The following is an 18450-nucleotide window of genomic DNA, read 5'->3' as shown; positions in this document are numbered from 1 at the left end:
CCCCGCCGAGCAGAGAGCCCCACACGGGACTTGATCCCAGGACCCTAGGATCACGACCTGAGCCAAAGGCAGAGGCTTGAACTCACTGAGCCACCTAGGTGCCCTCCAAAGGAGTTTTTATATGTTGAAGTGGACTCACAGGATCCTGGGGGCTGGGCTAAGGTTGCCTTTTGCCCTTAAACTTTATTATTATGGTCAGTTAGCCAAAGTATAGTACATCATAGGTCATTGTTGTAACGTCCACTGATTCATTAGTTGCGTATGAGACCCAGTGCTCATTCCAACATATGACCTCCTTAATACCCCTCAGCCAGTTACCCCAGCAACCCACCCACCTCCCTTCTGTAACTCTCAGTTTGTTCCCCTCCCTGATTTCTTCCCATTCACTTTTCCCTCCCTTGCCCTGGGGTCTTCCACGCTATTCCTTATGTTCCACACAGGAGTGAAACCACATGAGAACTGTCTTTCTCTGCTTAACTTACTTCATTTAGCATAATCCCCTCTAGCTCTGTTCATGCCGATGCAAATGGGCGGGCATTCATCCTTTCTGAGGGCTGAGTCATATTCCATTGTATATATTGATGAAGTTCTAGAACCTAGGTGAGGTTCGGTGGGCTGAGGTCCAGAACCGATGACCAAGAAAGAATTCTTGAGACATCTTTGGTGCAAAATGGTGGTTTATTAAAGCACGGGGATAGGACCCATGGGCAGAAGAGCTGCTGCCCCGCGTTGTGAGGGATGGCAGGTTATGTACCCTGCGGTTATGGAAGGTGAGAGGAAGGGAGGTTTCAACGGAGTTTTCATATGTTAAGGAGGGCCTACAAGGTGCCAAGATACCGAAGGCCTTCCCCGTGTGGCTTGATCAATATTGTCTTTAGACCAGCCATTAACATCAAGATAGTTGGGAGGTTTTTGGTGGGATGTCACAATCCTGTTATCAATCATCTTTATTAGTGAGATTTAGGTTTAGAAGAGATTTAACTTTATTTAGGGCTGAGGAACTGAGTTTATTTGCCTCTAGAAATTTGTGCTATTGATAAGGTCAGGGGTGCCTGAGGAATGCTACACATATTACTGAGGGGGAGCAGATGGAGAGGAGGTGCAAGGTACCAGCTTTTGCTTTGTCCTCAGTCAGCCTCCTGCTCCCTCATCATTCCCCCCTGAACAATTTTGACCCTTAAATCTTTAAGGTGGTTGAAGGTGGAAGGTCTCATCTTCTGTAACTTCTTCCTGCTAAATAGGGGCGTAGAGCTGTCCCTACCTACTGGGGTCAACATTGATCAGTGGAGGAACATATAGGGGAGTTACAAAAGGTGGAAGCAGCTGAATCCAGCGCTTGACAGTGAAGAAGTGTCTCTGCGTGATCAGGATCATCTGTCATGGTGAAAGTCATTGCTGCAATGAGTCTTTACCAAGTAGAGAAACATTGAACAAAGCAACATATTAAGATTAATAAGGCAATAAGAATGAGAATCCTGAAAAGGAGATTTTTAATCGTTGGCCATAGTCCTCCTCCAAACCAGGAGGCTAACCAATCACTGAGAGAGAGAAGGATCTTATAGAGCCTTAATCTGGGTATTCGTATCTTTTGTTAGTCCTGTGACATTTTTGTGAGAGTCTGGGATGTACACGCAACATTCTGTTTTGTTAATTGCGCATGTGCCAACCTGTGCTGCTGTCAGGACACCTAAGGCCATCCTAGATGTCATGTGTTATTTGCCCAAGTATCATACATTTGATTTCTTTGTTCCCAGCAAAAACTGCCTTTTGACTGAGCTGTCCAATAGTGGGTGTGAGCCACAAATATGTATCCCAGATTTGATATATATCATCCTTAGTATAGCGATAAAGAGGGTTTTGTAACTTAGGCCAATATTTGATTGGGGAGTTATGGCTTGACAGTAATCCCCTTTCCTTCCAAATAGCTCCATGGGCATGTAGTACCAGGAAGGCATATTTGGAGTCAGTGTTAATGTTTATTTTGGGGCTTTGGCAATTGCAAAGTGCTAGTGAGCACTATGGCATACCTAGCTTTTCTTATTCTTTTTATGAAAACTACTGTCATCAGTAAACCAACTGTCATTTGTATTTTTAACAGGGGCATCTTAAATCTGGCCATATCGAGTAAGCAAGATCAATAACCTCTGAACAGTTTTTGCTCTATAGAGAAAGAAGCACAGTGGTCAGGTTCAGGCATACAGGTAACTAGGTTTAAAGTTTGCCAAGTTTTAAGTATTATTTCTGGCATATCTGTAAGTATGGCCCAATATTTAATTAGTCGGCCTCCATCACCCATTAATGGCCTTTGGCTTCTAAGACCAATCTGGACCTGATGTGAAGTGATTACATCAGGGACTGTCCCATAGTGAGATTTAAGGTTCTTTTTTTTTTTTTTTAAAGGCTCTTTTTATGAGGAGGGCTGTTCTATGCTTAGCTAAAGCATCTATTTGCAATTGTACTTCAACAGAAGTGGCTTCTAGCATAAATTTGACTAAGGGATGAAACCATTAAGTAGCCCTTTGAGTGGTACAGCAAGTGGGAGAAACTTGTCAAGAGGCATGGGGAGTCCCCCATGCATCATCCGATCCAATCATGAAGAAAGTGGGGTCATCCATTATCTCCACAAGTCCATAGTTAATCCTATAGAGTGCGGTATGCTGGCTGTTAGGCAATTTCATTATCCCAGCCACACACAGGGTGTTAGTTAAGTTACACAATTGTTGGGGAATCAATCCCATTTTTCCAGTTGTTTAATCATGTGCCATGGGGTTCTAATATCCCCACAAAATAATAAGATTGACTAAAGAGGCTATTGTGCAACTTCTCTGAAGTTTACCTCAAATCGTTTAGCTTAGGTAAACAAACATTTAAAGACCATCAAATCTAGAATTTAACATCCATAAAGGTGTGTTACTAAAACCAATTTTTCTCTCTAAAATAACCCTCATTTCCAGAGATAACCAAGTCAGGACTAATTCACTTGAGAAACAAGTCCAGTTTTAACAAACTTTGCCTATTATTTACATAAGCTCAGCAAGAACAGTGAGTGTGATCATACAGATCTTTTAGAATCTGCTTTGCTGGAACTTCTTAGAAGGAATTTCTAGGTTGAAGGCAGAGGTCCAACCCACTGAGCCACCCAGGCACCCCCAAGTTTGTTTGTTTTTTTTAAGACTTAAAAAATTTATTTGACACAGAGAGAGCACACAAGCAGGGGGAGCAGCAGAGGGAGGGAAGGAAGCAGGCTCTCCACTGAGCAGAGCAGAGCCCTGGGATCAGGACCTGAGCTGAAGGCAGTTGCTTAAGCAACTGACCGCCCCAGGCGTCCCTTGTTAGCTAAATATTAACATCCAGGCCGCTGAGTTCCTAGAGGAATGTCACTCTGCCTTTTTCAAAGGATTTGTCAATGGGCTGTAGGGAGTAAAGAAATTTAATTCTTCTTCGGCCTCTGTTTCCCACGTCACTGTGAGGGCGCAGCAGGAACTACCAGGGCGCACATCTCAGCTTCCTGGACGGTCCTAGCCATGGTCCTCGCTAAACTGACATTTACTGAGTGAACAGTTGGGCTGAGGTCAGGGTGGTGACCACCTCCGCCTCCCAAAGCCGGTGAGGGGGCAGGAACCTGGAGAGGGAGGTAGTTCTTCGGCCCTAGCACGCGGTCCTTTCTTGGACTCTCCCAAACGCAGAGGTCCGGCCTGCCCCCACTGTCCCGCAGCGGAGACGGGGGGGGGGACCCCTGCCAGCCCACCAGGTGCAGGCTTGGTTTCCTCGTGGGTCTCCGGCCACACGGCTCTGAACTGGGTCCAACCCGGCCGCGTCACATACGTGCATTAACTACCACCGGCTGCATGCTCGCCAAGGACCATTACCTCCCCTGCGGAGACTGCGGCTCCGTCGCCACGCAGTCGGCCAAAGCCCCAGGCTCAAGGCGGTCTGGACACTTAGAAGCCCTCAGCTGGGCCCCAGGAAAAAACCGCCCCCAAGGCCCTCAGGTTGCAGCGGAGGAAGCAGGGGTGAGTATTTTAACCTCATCCCGCAGCCCCGGGGCGGGCTGGTGGGGGAAAGGCTTTCCCCCTGGCAGAGGTCCGATTCAAGGCGGTTCAGTTCGATTTGATTTTCCCCGCCACCCGCCGCCACCCGCCACCACCCGCCTCCCGCCCTTTGGTTGGTTTTGTGGCGCTGATTTGCTTTCAAGGGATCCGGGAAGGCATGGGGGGGGGGGGGGGCGAGGTTACCGCGGATGCGCGCGCGGGGAAGCGTGGCGAGAGCGCGCGGGCGGGCACGCGCCCCGGGGGTCGATGGGGGCGGCGACGGGGGAGGAGAGCGCGCGGGCGGGCGGGGGTGGGGGATCGTTGGAAGAGGCGAGCGGCGAGAGCGCGCGGGCAGACTGGGGGTGCGAGAGCTGGGGGTGCGGGGTCCGTGGTGCGCGCGCGCGCGCGTGTGTCGGCGCCCTCACTGCGCCGCCCCCGGGGTGTGTGCGTGTGCGGGGGCGTGTGTGTGTGTCTTTCTTGTTGGCGAAGGAGAACTTCTGAAAGTTGCCCTTGGCGGGTGGGTGGTAGGTAGAGGGAGACCCGCTCCTGAAGACCCCGATTCGGTCCTATTAAGCGGCTCGGGCAGGGCAGGCGGTTCAGGAGGGCAAGGACGGAAGCGGGCGCTGCGGAGTTGAGGGTGACCGGGAGCCAAAGGGGGAAGGACGCAGGTGCAAGGGGCCGCTGGATGGCCCGTACCGGCTTGGGGGCACCGCGCGGAGCTCGGGCGGCGGGGACCCAGGGCGCTGGGTTTGACCCCCGCCCCAGGCAGACCAACACCTCCGCCCGGGCCTCCCACCTTACTGCAGCCCCTGCGGGTCTTGGGATCGGGTCATTCTAGAACTATGACCAAGTGGGATAAATAGTTGCTAGATGAAACTTCATCAGGATAATGGAAGACAGAATGGGACCCTTTTAGCGGTAAAACCCACCTTACGTTACCTGTGTGAGAACACAGTTGCTGGTTGATCCATAAAGGGCTGGATAGAAATAGATTCCTATTTCCTTGGCCTCATGCATCCAGTCTGTTGTTATGCAAAGTGCCAGATAGAAAAGGAGAGTATATAGCTTCTCTTGCCCGTAGGACTTGATTATATGACATTTAATAGGAAAACTCTAAGAAACTGCTTTCGGCACATCTGAAGTTGTAACTCTAGTCCCTGGCTCAGCACCTTGTCAGTTTTCTTCACTTACCCCAGTTTGCGTTACTTTGTACTGTCAGGTGTCTGTTATGTTAGCTCTTCAGGGCAGTCCCCAACCCCTCAGATCTCCAGCCGCCCTTACTGTGCCTGCTGCAGGCTCTGAGCAAATAGGGAGGCGCAAGCCCTCTTGGAGGCTGTGTGCAAGGTAGGGTCGGTGTTCATGGGTTTTCTGGCAGTCTCTGCACCCCGTGTCCCCCGTCCCCTATCACTTCCCAATTCCCAGAGGGAATGAGTTCTTCAGACCTCATGGGATCTACATTGTGTCATGTGTCTGAACTAGACTTAAATGTATGTATTTTAAGGATATTTTATTGTCAGAGAGAGAGAGAAGGAAGATGCACAAGCAGGGCGAGCGGCAGGCAGACAGAGAAGCAGGCTCCCCACTGAGCAAGGAGCCTGATGTAGGACTTGGTCCCAGGACCCTGGGATCATGACCTGAGCCGAAGGCTGACGCTTAACCAACTGAGCCAGTCAGGTGTCCTGACTGGACTTATATTTAATGCATACATTTTTTGATGCACCAGCAAGTGTAAGAACAGACAAACCTGACTTCTGCTGGGCTCTGCCATTGACCAGCTGGGTCAGTCTGGACACAGCACCAGGCCCTCCTTTGTGGTGGGGCATAATAATCCTTCCCTCATTAGGAATTAGTAGGCATGGGAAGACTGAGATCACAGCAGCCAACAGGTACCAAGCTCGCGCTATGTCCAGCACAGTTCTTAGAACTTTTTATGTACTGAATTGTTAAATCAATGTAATAAGGTCAGTAGGGTGTCTGGCTCGGTGTCCAGCATAGAATAAATGATAGATACAAATAGGTTTTTAAAAAAAATTACTCAATGAGGGGCGCCTGGGTGGCTTAGTCAGTTAAACGTCTGACTTTGGCTCAAATCATGATCTCAGGGTCCTGGGATCGAGCCCCACATCTGGCTCTGGATTCAGTGGGAACCTGTTTCTCCCTTTCCCTCTGCTGCTCCCCCTGCTTGTGCTTTCTCTCTGTCAGATAAATGAAAAATCTTATTTTTTTAAAGATTTTGTTTATGTATTTGACAGACAGCTAAGGAGGGAATGCAAATGGGGGGAGGGGAAGAGAGGAAGCAGGCACCCCGCTGAGCAAGGAGCCCAACAGGTGCTTGATAACTCCCGGAATCATGACCTGAGCCCAAGGCAGACACGAACAACTGAACTACCCAGGTGCCCCATCAATGAAAAATCTTTTTTTTTTTTTTTTAATATTTTAAAGATTTTATTTATTTTTCAGAGAGATAGAGAGAGTACAGGCAGGCAGAGAGAGGGGTGGGGGGAAGCAGGCTCCCCACAGAGTAAGGATCCCAATGTGGGACTCCATTCCAGGACGCTGGGATCATGACCTGAGCCGAAGGAAGGCAGCCTCTCAACTGACTGAGCCACCCAGGCATCCCTGAAAAATCTTTTTAAAAAGTTGTTCAATGAGAAAGATTTCAGATAGAAAACTTCTTTATTGCACTTAAGCCTATCGGCAGCACTACATCTATGCAGGGTCAAAACACTTCTGTTCTACTATGTAGATGAAAACTGGCTTAAGTGTTCAAAATGCATTTTTAACTGCTTTTTGAGTGTCTTGGTGTGATGTATTTTAAGAATGTCAAGTTTTTAAGCTGTATACCTTTCATTTAAATATTTATATTTTGGTGTAATTGATTTAAATGCATAGGTATTTTCCTTTTTTTTAAGGTTTTATTTATTTGTTTTTAAAAGATTTTATTTATTTATTTGACAGAGAGAGAGATATCACAAGTAGACAGAGGCAAGCAGGGGGGAGAGGGAAGCAGGCTCCCTGCTGAGCAGAAAGCCCGACGCGGGGCTCGATCCAAGGACCCCCCCCAGATCATGACCTGAGCCAAAGGCAGAGGCTTAACCCACGGAGCCACCCAGGCGCTCCTACAATACATAGGTATTTTCTAAATAAAGCTAAATACCAGGGCTGGTTGACTCGGTCAGTAGAGCATGTGATTTTTTAAATTTTTATTTTTTAAGATTTATTTATTTAACAGAGAGAGAGAGGGAACGCAAGCAGGGGGAGCTGGAGAAGCAGGCTTCCCGCTGAGCAGAGAGCCTGATGTGGGGCTTGATCCCAGGACCCCAGGATCATGACTTGAGCTGAAGGCAGGCGCCTAAGGACTGAGCCACCCAGGCACCCCAGCATGGGACTCTCTATCACAGGGTTGGGCGTTTAAGCCCCATGTTGGGTGTGGAGTCAACTCTAAAAAGATAATAATATGCTACCTACTTAAAACCTGTTGTGGGATTAAATAAAGTACTTACTTAATTTGTATTGATTTATTTTAATATACAGTAATTTTCATATATATGTATATATTTACATACACAATATTTAGCAGTTTTGCTGTCCTATGTGCTCACTATGTGGCAGCTGTTATTAGTGATCAATTATTAGTTTGACTTCTGAACTAAACAGTCGAAATAAAAATACCCATGAGAGAGACCGCTTTCTCAGAAATAGTCTTGAGTTACGCAAGGCCCGAAGTCAGTGGTGAAACATGAACTAGGAGTCACTGGCTTGCTGGGCATTCAGGCTAAGACTTCTGAGGGAGGGGCTTCTGGGTCGTTCAGTGGGTTAAAGCCTCTGCCTTCGCCTCAGGTCATGATCTCAGGGTCCTGGGATCGAGCCCCACATCGGGCTCTCTGCTCAGCAGGGAGCCTCCTTCCTCCTCTCTCTCTGCCTGCCTCTCTGCCTACTTGTGATCTGTCTGTCAAATAAATAAGTAAAATCTTAAAAAAAAAAAAAAGACTATTCTGAGAGAGGTGCGTCTAACTGCTTTATAAAGGCAATAGGGTCCAGCTGGGCATGTGGGCAGAGACCCTCTGTAACTCCGATGCCCCTTGGGAAGGGTTTGCGTGTTTCATCTTGGTCCAGGTTCTATGAAATAAAGTTTGTTTTGGAGGCTGGAGTGACTTGGGTTTATGGCTGCTTTACTTCCATTAATAAATACGTTTCATCCACAAAGAGAAACCCACTTCGGACAAAGGAAACATGGTTCCTTAAATACCAAGTGCATCCAGTTTCCATGAATTTGGGTTTTTGTTTCACTTTCTTTTGGTAGAACAAGAAATTGAAATCTTCCAGCAGGAAGCGGGTGAGGGAAAAACCTTTGTGTGGTTTGGCTGTCTGCCTCCTCCCACTTCCTTATCTTTTTGTTTCGTTCTCTTTGTTTGAAATGTTTCTAGAGAAGCTTAAGCAATGGATGTTTTTACATTTGGTTTAAAATTACAATGCACTTGGGCACCTGGATGGCTCCGTTGTTCAGTGTCTGCCTTTGCCTCTCTCTCTGTGTGTCCAAAAAAAAAAAAAAAAAACCAAAAACTTAAAAAAATAATAAATACAATAAAATTACTATGCGCTCCTTACTTTATTTTTTCAAACATAACAGATTTGTTACCAAGTGGATGTAGATGCTTATCCATGTCCTTAGAACAGACTTGCTCTGCTAGAGACAACGTGGGGTGTGGCTCAGCCTCTCACTAGTTTTGTGATTTTTTTTTTTTAAGATTTTATTTATTTATTTGAGGGATAGAGAGTGCCCGCCCCCGCAGAAGCTGGGAGAGGGACAGAGTAGGAGCTAGATTCTGACCCTGGGGCTTAATCCCAGGACCCTGAGATCATGACGTGAGCTGAAACCAAGAGTTGGAGGCTCAACTTACTTTGCCACTTAGGCACCCCTCTGTGGCTTTGAGTCTTATCTGTAAAATGGGTTTGATAAAAGTAGCACTTTATGGGAGCCATGAAAATGGGATGAATTAAACTGGTTGAATCTAACATTCAATAAATATTACCTAAATTTAAAAAAATTTTTTTAAGATTTTATTTTTATTTATTTGACAGAAAGGGACACAGCGAGAGAGGGAGCATAAGCTGGGGGAGGGGGAGAGGGAGACGCAGGCTCCTCGCGGAGTGAAGAGCCGGATGTGGGGCTCCATCCCAGGACCTTGAGATCATGACCTGAGCTGAAGGCAGAGGCTTAACCCACTGAGACACCCAGGTGCCCAATATTACCTAAAATTATTGTAGGGTTTGTGCCTTGACTTTGAAAACCATGACTAAGCATGATGCTTTAAAATTGACAAGGAAGAGGGGGCGCTTGGGGAGGTGTGGCCTCGCCCACGCTGTCCCGGGTCACCATCCCACACCTTGCGCTTTCCAGTCAACAGCGTATCTTGGTGATCCCTTATAAAGCCAGACTGCCAGGGAGGGAAGAGCCAAGCTGCATTCCAACTTGTGCAAGGCTGGTGGGGTGTTTCAAAGGGAGAATAAGGGGGCGGGGCGCCTGGGTGGCTCAGTCAGTTAAGGGTCTGCCTTTGGCTTGGGTCATGATCCCAGAGTCCTGGGATCAAGCCCTGCTTTGGGCTCCCTGCTCAGTGGGGAGTCTGCTTCTCACTCGGCCTCTGCCCCTCCCCTCTGCTCATGCTGTCTCTCACTCTCTCAAAATAAATAAAATCTTTTAAAATAAATAAATAAAATCTTTTTAAAAAATTGAGAATGAGGGAGTAGAGCGAGGGGGAGAGTCAGACACATGGAAAATTACACAGTGAGTACGAGGGTCGGTCAGTGTCAAGGCCAGCAGGCCCGATGACCAGTGACTGTCCAAGTGGGGCTCCTGCCCTCCCACAGAGACCAGGAGACAGGGGGCCTGTCCCTCTGATGGGAATCCTCTCAAAGGGAATGGCCTTGGAGCATGTGGGCCTTTGAGAATGACACTCTGGGGTGGGGGTGGGGGATACATGTCTGTCTGAGAGAGACAGAGGAGGGACTTAAATCCTAAACTTTCTCAAGTAACTGCTCTCGGGGGGTTCAGAGGCCTCGCTTCAGGGATTGCCTGGAATGGGCAGCCTGAGCTTGGTCAGTTAGGCATTTGAAGAGGGCTGAGTCCACGTTCCTAGGGACAGCTGTGGGCAGCTGGAAACCACACCAGGGTTTGTTCAAGTCTCTTGTGGGGTGGGTGAAAGGGACAGTCCTGCAAAGTGCAGGATTTGTAGGCTGCGGTGGAGGACCACGGTTTGGCCAAGGGCAGAGTCTTCCTCACATGCTGTGGCAACCAGCAGCGACACCTTGGTCCTTCTCATGGCTGGTGGCCCCCCCGTTGACGGACATTTTAGGATGGTGTGTTGAAGCTTTTATAAACCCAAGCTATTTTCAAGAAAACAGATACTTAAATGGAAATTGATTTTTCAAAAAATGATGAATGCAGCATGTCAAGACATAGTATGGGGGCCCCTGGGTGGCTTAGTCGTGAAGCCTCTGCCTTCAGCTCAGGTCATGATCCCAGGGTCTTGGGATCGAGTCCCACATCAGGCTCCCTGCTCAGTGGAGAGCCTGCTTCTCCCTCTCCTGCTCCCCCTGCTTGTGTTCCCTTTCGCCGTGTCTCTCTGTCAAATATATAAATAAGATCTTTAAGGGGAAAAAAATAGTATGATAATCAATTTGAGGTTGAGTTCTGTCGAAGGCTCCCGACCCGTGCTCCCTGCCCCACGACTAACCTCATATGTGTGGTGGGTCAGTTTTTACAGCAGCCTCTGCACTCCGCTGTTCTGCGCTTAAATCCAGGTTCTGACACTGACAACCTGTGACGTGGTGACATGTTACTCTTACCCTTGTTACCTGAGCCTGTGTTCTCCTCTTCTGGCTGAGCTGGTGAAGTGTCCGTCTCTTGGTTTCAGCTCAGGTCAGGATTGCTCATGGGTTGTGAGATCAAGCCCCGGTCTGGCGCCCGGCTCTGCCCCTCTCCCCCACTAGCACGAAGGTGTGCCTGCTCTCTCAAAGAAATAAATAACATCTTTAAAATAAATGATCTTAGGGGCACCTAGGTGGCTCAGTGGGTTAAAGCCTCTACCTTCAGCTCAGGTCATGGTTTCAGGGTCCTGGGATTGAGCCCCGCTCTGCTGGGAGCCTGCTACCCCACCCTCCCCCACCGCCCCCTGCCTCTCTGCCTACTTGTGATCTCTGTCTGTCAAATAAATAAATAAAATCTTGGGGCGCCTGGGTGGCTCAGTGGGTTAAGCCGCTGCCTTCGGCTCAGGTCGTGGTCTCGGAGTCCTGGGATTGAGCCCCACATCAGGCTCTCTGCTCGGCAGGGAGCCTGCTTGCTCCTCTCTCTCTGCCTGCCTCTCTGCCTGCTTGTGATCTCTCTCTGTCAAATAACTAAATAAAATCTTTAATAAATAAATAAATAAAATCTTAAAAACAAACAAACAAACAAGGAAGGAGAACCCTGGGGATAGTTCCCAAAGCAGTGTCTCCCCGAACAACAAAACTGGGGATGTTTGAAGCTAAGGGCACACGAATCACGAAGGGTCTCTTGCGGTGGGGAAGACAGCATCGAATTGCAGCAAAAGTCATCTAAGGTGACGGAGAGCAGATCAGAGTGCCGAGGGCAGGCAAGAGTTGGCATCATTAATTCTCTGGCTTTGGTCAGCCTGGTATCTGGGCGCTCAGAAGGTTTAGATCCTGTGAAGACTGCTCAGAGATTGCTTGAGTGGCACATCAGTCTTTACTTTCTAAAAAAAAATTTTAAGGATTTTACTTATTTGAGGGAGAATCATTGGGGGTATGTGTGTGTCTGCCCTCCGGAGGGGCAGAGGGAGACACAGACGCCCCATGGAGATCTCACATTCTTTCCCAAGATGGCCAGGGACCTACCGTGACTTTTCTTATGTTCAAAAAGGTATGGTTTGGCTTTCTTTTTCTGGGGATCCCTAGCTCTTTCTGCCTACACCCTCTCCGTGCCTCCGTGTCCCCGACGGTAAAAGGGGGAATGATATCATAGGGTTGCTGGGAAACTTAAGTTAGTCATCGATGTCCAACCCTTAATAATTGTTAACCAGCTCAATCTGATTTTTTTCTCATCTCCCACAGCCCGGCCTGGAAGAGGGTCTGGATTACTTTCCCGTTCCTCGTGTTCCTGCATCTCGAAGGCCTCCCCAGCATTCCCTGGTGGTTATTTTGAGTGCACCTGTTCCTGAAACGGCTTGAGAATCCCACGGACTTGTCGTTAGCAGGCAGGTGCATCTACATTGCCAAGTTTAGTTCTCCACCTACTGCGGATCTGGTGTTCTTGTCTGCTCTCGGCTCCTCCTCTTTTCAGGAAACCGTTCAGCATTCGCCGAGGGTCTAGGCCTGTGTGGGACACACCGACGGGGTGCGACGGAGTTTTTCTGCAAAGTACACACTTGCGTTGTGGCTACTAGATTGCAGAACTCTGTCCGGTGCCAAAACATAGAGCACAGGCAATGGCTTTGGTTCTAATACATGGCCTGCAGATCTAGAGGAGTCCAAATCTTCAAGGAAGGAGGAGTGTTTGTTGGTTGGTTTTACGATTTATCTATTTATTTTGGAGAGAGGGGCATGTGCACGTGCTCATGGGAGTGGGGGGCTGTTGAGGGAGAGAAACTCAAGCAGACTCCCTGCTGAGCCACCCAGGTGGGTGGGGGCCCGAGGAAGCCGGGTTTGGAGGTAGGTCTTTAAGGACACCTGGAGCTGGATAGTGACGTGGGGGACCAAGGCAGAAGGAAATATAGATAAATTTTAATGTCCTTATAACCTGCAGCCCATTGATAAGTGCTGGAGATAGGCTCATGAAAACGTTCCTCCGGATCCTGAGGCTTTAACGCAGGAAAGTCCTCTTGGAACTTCCCCTCATCTTCACTTTTCCTAGCCCCAAGGTGTATAATCACTTGTTCTTCACAATCCCAGGGCCGCAGGGATCCCACAGCCACAGCAGCTCCTTCTGCCCCCCATGCCCTGTCCCCGTGCCCTGTCCCTACGCCCTGTCCCCACCATTTTGCATCAAAGATGTCTCGAGAATTCTTTCTCGGCTGTCCGCTCTGGACTGCACCAACTTTCCAAAACTGCGTGCATAGTCGACCTTGGCAGGAGACAGGCTCCCTGGGAGAGTGAGAGGCCGTGCTTGCCTGTGGGGCAGAATTCCTGTTTGGGGTTGGAGGGGTAAGGTGGAAGTAAGTTATGGGGGACTTTGGCAACTGAACACCTCTTTAGGGGTGCCTGGGTGGCTCCGTGGGTTAGAGCCTCTGCCTTTGGCTCAGGTCATGATCTCAGGGTCCAGGGATCGAGCCCCGCATCGGGCTCTCTGCTCAGCAGGGAGCCTGCTTCCTCCTCTCACTCTGCCAGAGATCTTGGGATCTCCGTCAAATAAATAAATAAAATCTTTTTTAAAAACCACCTCTTTAGATATGGCAAAGAGAGGAAAGAGCATCTGTGTCTCTTAAGCCCCGTCTAGCCTAATGATAGCCCCCTTTGGCAAGCACCTGTGTGAGGTTAATAAGATCCACAGAACTGGGGGGTCTGGGGGTTTCTCGCGAGAAGCAATCTATCTTTTAAGTGTCGACTTAGGTCTCCGTTTTTGTCCTCAGTCCAGAGGAATCGTGAGCGGAACTGAGGCTGTAACATGTTTTACTCTTTTCCTGGGGAGAAAAAAATGCTGACCCCCGACCCTGGGGATGTCTGACATTGACCTTTCTTTTATGGCCATGTTTCCTCCACAAATCAGGAAGCCGCTGCATTTTCCCTTTCAAGAACACATTGCTGGGGCACCTGGGTGGCTCAGTGGGTTAAGCCTCTGCCTTCAGCTTGGGTCATGATCTCAGGGTCCTGGGATCGAGCCTCACATCGGGCTCTCTGCTTGGCAGGGAGCCTGCTTCCCCTCTCTCTCTGCCTGCCTCTCTGCCTACTTGTGATCTCTCTCTCTCTGCGTCAAATAAATAAATAAAATCTTAAAAAAAAAACCCATCACATCGCCATGACTGAGCAGCTAGACATCTGTTCCATACGTGCTGAGATCCCCCGTCACATGGGCTACAGTAATAAGCCGCAACAGATCAACGGGGAAGTGTAATCTGATCTTGTGGATCTGAACATCGACGTGTAAATACATAAGGAGAGCGGGCCAGGAGTCGGCAAACTCTGTAAAAGACCAGACAGTAAATACTTTAGGCTCTGGGGTCATTTATCTCTGTCATCGGAGGGTGAAAAGCAGCCATATATTTTTTTTATATACCTTAAGTGTGGCCTTCCTTATCAGTATCATTTTCACATAATTCAGTATACGTTTCTTTTTAAGATCTTATTTATTTATTTATTTGAGAGTGAGCATAAGCGAGGGGAGGTGCAGAGGGAGAGGGAGAAGCAGACGCCCCGCTGAGCAGGGAGCCCAATGCGGGGCAGGATCCCAGGACTCTGGGATCATGACCTGAGCGAAAGGCAGACGATCAAAGGACTGAGCCACCCAGGCGCCCCTTGGTACACATTTCATACAACAGTCAAGTGTCATGAAACACTCTCCTTTTGATTTTTGTTCAACCATTTAGCCATGTATAAACCATGCTTAGCTCCCAGGTCCGGTGGAAACCAGTGGCAGAGCAGACGGGGGCGCCATGGGCTGTAGTGGATGTGTTGAGTCCTAAAAGGACTGTTCCAGATGGAGGCCCAGAATCCAGGGAAACAGGGCGGGCAGAGGTCAGCCACTCCTGCAGGACCCAGCCAGGTTCAGGGGATGCTTCCTGGACCAGGGGAATTGCACACGGGTTTTGAAAGTTAAGTACTTGTTTGCCAGGGGGTCTGTTGAAGGGGATGGGAAGCAGAGCTGCTGCGTTCCAGGCTGCTTGAGCAAAGGCACAAAGGCAAGCCGACCTGGATGGAGGGTGTGGTGTGTTTGGAACTGGGACGGTTTGGCCTGGCTCCAGCACGGAAGCAGGGGAGCCATGGAATGGTTGGAAGTGGGCAGGGAACTTGAGCCAAGTTTTGCAAAAGCCCTTTATTGCGGTGCCAGAGTGGATTTTATTTCCAGGCATTGGAAGCCTTAGAAGTTTCTCAGTAGGGAAGTGATTCAAAGCTGCAGATAATGGAGGCCAGGTTTGAGAAGGGGCGTGGGAATACTTAGCGGGAGGCTGGCCTGGCAGGGTAGGAACTGGCCTGAGGGTTTGTCCCCACAGGGGGTTGTGGGCTCTGCCAGCAACCAGAAGAGAGGCTTCTTCAGGTGCAGTCCAGGGAGGGAAACCAAAAGCTCGGAGCCAGCGATAGTCTGCAGGGCACAGAGTGGCAGGACCTGGCACAGCACTCTGAGGACTGAGAGCAGGAGATGGGGCTGGGGGCGGGGTTTGCATGTGGAGGGGAGATGGGGGGTGCCGGTGGAGGGGATGGCTGCTTCCCCAGCACCTGTGAGGGCCAGGTGGGATCTTGGGAAAAGATGGCATTTTTTATTATAAAAATGACACTGAATCATTGTAAAAACCTAAGACAGAGATAGAGATGGGGCCCCATGCCTGGGGGTACTTACCATGCAGGATTTGGTGTGTGTCCTGACTCTTCTCTGCCCGTGCAAATATGCATATCAAGTCTTTTCAAATAAAAAAATGGAAAGCATACATATTTTCATGCAATGTACTCTTCTAAAGATTTTTTAAAAAGTATTTATTTATTTTTCAGAGAGAGAGCTAGCTTGAGTCCTGGGAAGGGCAGAGGGAGAAGCAGGCTCCCCACTGAGCATGGAGCTTATGCGGGACTGGATCCCAGGCCTCTGGGCCTGTGACCTGAAGTGAAGGCAGATGCTTAACCAACTGAGCCACCCAGGCGCCCCCTTTTAAAGATTTTTTTTTTTTTTAAGATTTTATTTATTTATTTGACCGAGATCACAAGTAGAGAGAGGTAGGCAGAGAGAGAGAGGGAAGCAGGCTCCCTGCTGAGCAGAGAGCCCGATGCGGGCCTCGATCCCAGGACCCTGAGATCATGACCTGAGCCGAAGGCAGCGGCTTAACCCACTGAGCCACCCAGGCGCCCCCTTTTAAAGATTTTATTTATTTATTTGACAGACAGAGACCACAAGTAGGCAGAGAGGCAGGCAGAGAGAGGAGGAAGCAGGCTCCCTGCTGAGCAGAGAGCCCAATGTGGGGCTCAATCCCGGGAATCCGAGACCACGACCTGAGCCGAAGGCAGCGGTTTAACCCACTGAGCCAACCAGGCACCCCTCCCTTTTAAAGATTTTTATTATTATTTTTATTTATTTGACAGAGAGTATGAGTTGGGGGGACAAGCAGACTCCCCGCTGAGCAGGGAGCCCGACTGGGGCTCAATCCCAGGACCCCAAGATCACAACCTGAGCTGAAGGCAGACATGTGTCCGACTGAGCCACCCAGAGGCCCCTGCAATTTACTCCTACTGAAAATATGTAAGTTGCAGACCTCTTTCCTATCAGTACGCAAAGATCTACTTCAACCTTTGTAACAAACAGTTCTGTAGGTCCTTGGAGCATAGGTGTACCATGATTTATGGACTCCTTCCCCTACTGCTGAGAATTTGAGTTGTCAACATCGATATGTCTTTTATTTATTTTTTTTTAAGATTTTATTTTTTATTTATTTGACAGAGAGCCCAAGCCGGGGGAGCTGCAGGCAGAGGGAGAAGCAAGCTCCCCGCTGAGCAGGGAGCCCTATGTGGGACTTGATCTGAGGATCTCTGGATCATGACCTGAGCCAAAGGCAGACGTTTAACTGACTGAGCCACGCAGGCGCCCCTCAATTCATCTTTTAAACAATGCTTCAGTAAACACACAGTGGGCACACAGTGGCCCCTGGAAGGCTGGCAGGCTCAGAACTTGGCTCACAGGAGTGCTGCCTGATGAGGGCCATAGAGGGGAGCCAGTGGGGGGTGGGGTGCCCTGACCACTCACAGGAGGGCCGGAACATGGGATTTGACTTGAGTCCTGAAGAAGAATCTGCAGAACTTGGTAGGGCAGATAAGGCAGGGGCAGGACTCAAACACGGCATAAGCAGGTTCTAGTCCCATCAGCAGATCCCACTGGCCTGATCGTCTAAGTGGATCCCAGAGTGAGTCCATTCTGATCCCCCCAACCACTACCCCAGCCTGGCCCCTGGGCCAGGGAAGTGGCCTCTCACTGGTCTCTGTACTTCTAGCCTATTCTCCCCAGAGCAGATGGAATGATCCTTATAAAAGGTAAGACCAGGGACGCTGGGTGGCTCAGTGGGTTAAGCCTCTGCTTTCAGCTCAGCATGATCTCAGGGTCCTGGGATCGAGCCCCCCTCCCCGGGCCCCTGGGTCAGGCTGCCTGCTCAGCGGGGAGTCTGCTTCTCCCTCTGGCCCTGCCCCTAGCCGTGCACTTACTCTCTCTCCAATAAATAAAATCTTTAAAAATTAAATACATAAAAGGTAAGACAAGGTTCCACTTCACCTCAGGATCCCTCCCTGGCTCCCCAGCTACTCAGAATTGAGTCCAGGCCTCCGGGGCTCTGTGGGAGCTTGCCGTTTTGATCCTGGACCGGTCCATCTCCGGAGGTCCCCCTGCATCCGCATCTCCCTTCTCAGCACTTGCCCCATGCGAAGGCCCTTTTTCCTGCTTCCTGGATTTACAGTCGGTCTCCCTGCTGGCGCGGAAGCTTCCTGAGCCGGAGTACTTGGTCCCCTTCACTACTACAGCCTCTGCACCTACGACCACGCCTGGCACTGCCAGGAGCTCAGTAAATACTTGTTTTCTGCAGTTATTCCCAGTGGGCTGAGCTGATGAGACGGAGCTGGGTGAAGACAGCCAGCAGGTAGGGTGTCTCACTGCCCCCACGACAGTCAGGAATGCCGCCGGTGTGTTGCATTTTGCTGATTCCATGGGCTTACTTAAAAACGGCGCAGTTTAAATAAACTTAACAAAAGGTGGGTTGGGGGCGGTGCCTGGCGGCTCATTTGGAGGAGTGCAGAGCTCCCGAAGTCTTGATCTTGATATCTCGAGGCTGTGAGTTCAAAGCCCTCCTTGAGTGTAGCCACTAGTTGAAAAATCAATCACCCCCCCCCCCCGCACTATTGTGTTTATTAACACATTCATTCCCATAGCGAACAGCTACTGGGTATCGCGGTGTGTGGGGGGGGGGAGGCTGATTTTAGCCAGAAATTCTAGGCTGTATCCTGCAACCGCTGCTACCTCAGACAGATGCTTCACCACTCTGTCCCTCAGTTTCCTCATCAGGAAAGTGGGCCCAAGAATCTCATTTACATCCCATTTTGTTGTAAGGACTGAGTAAGTTCATGTATGTGGAGCGTCGGGAACCGTGCCCAGCGCAGAATTCACCAGCATGACTGTCTGCTGCATGTGACTTTCCCGGGTAGTGCAGGGACAGGGGTGACAGTGTAGGTCTCACTGCCCCCCCAC

General features: G+C 49.5%; 1 long non-coding RNA gene across 9 annotated transcripts in view; it reads left to right on the top strand.

Annotated features, from left to right (window-relative positions):
* Nucleotides 1-18450, top strand: part of LOC131839568 (uncharacterized) — a 66421-nt gene that overhangs the window by 10891 nt on the left and 37080 nt on the right. For 5 of the 9 annotated variants that reach the window (XR_009356989.1, XR_009356988.1, XR_009356986.1 and 2 more), the window contains exons 3-5: nucleotides 12141-12588; nucleotides 16308-16464; nucleotides 16663-17845. This is a non-coding gene — a long non-coding RNA (uncharacterized LOC131839568). The remainder of the gene's footprint in view (nucleotides 1-12140; nucleotides 12589-16307; nucleotides 16465-16662; nucleotides 17846-18450) is intronic. The other 4 variants (XR_009356990.1, XR_009356985.1, XR_009356991.1 and 1 more) reach the window with 2 other exon arrangements.

The sequence above is a fragment of the Mustela lutreola genome, chromosome 8, assembly GCF_030435805.1.
Source record: "Mustela lutreola isolate mMusLut2 chromosome 8, mMusLut2.pri, whole genome shotgun sequence".
Lineage (NCBI taxonomy): Eukaryota > Metazoa > Chordata > Mammalia > Carnivora > Mustelidae > Mustela > Mustela lutreola.
Note: the sequence above shows the minus strand (reverse complement) of the source record. Positions and strands in the feature narration are given on the sequence as shown.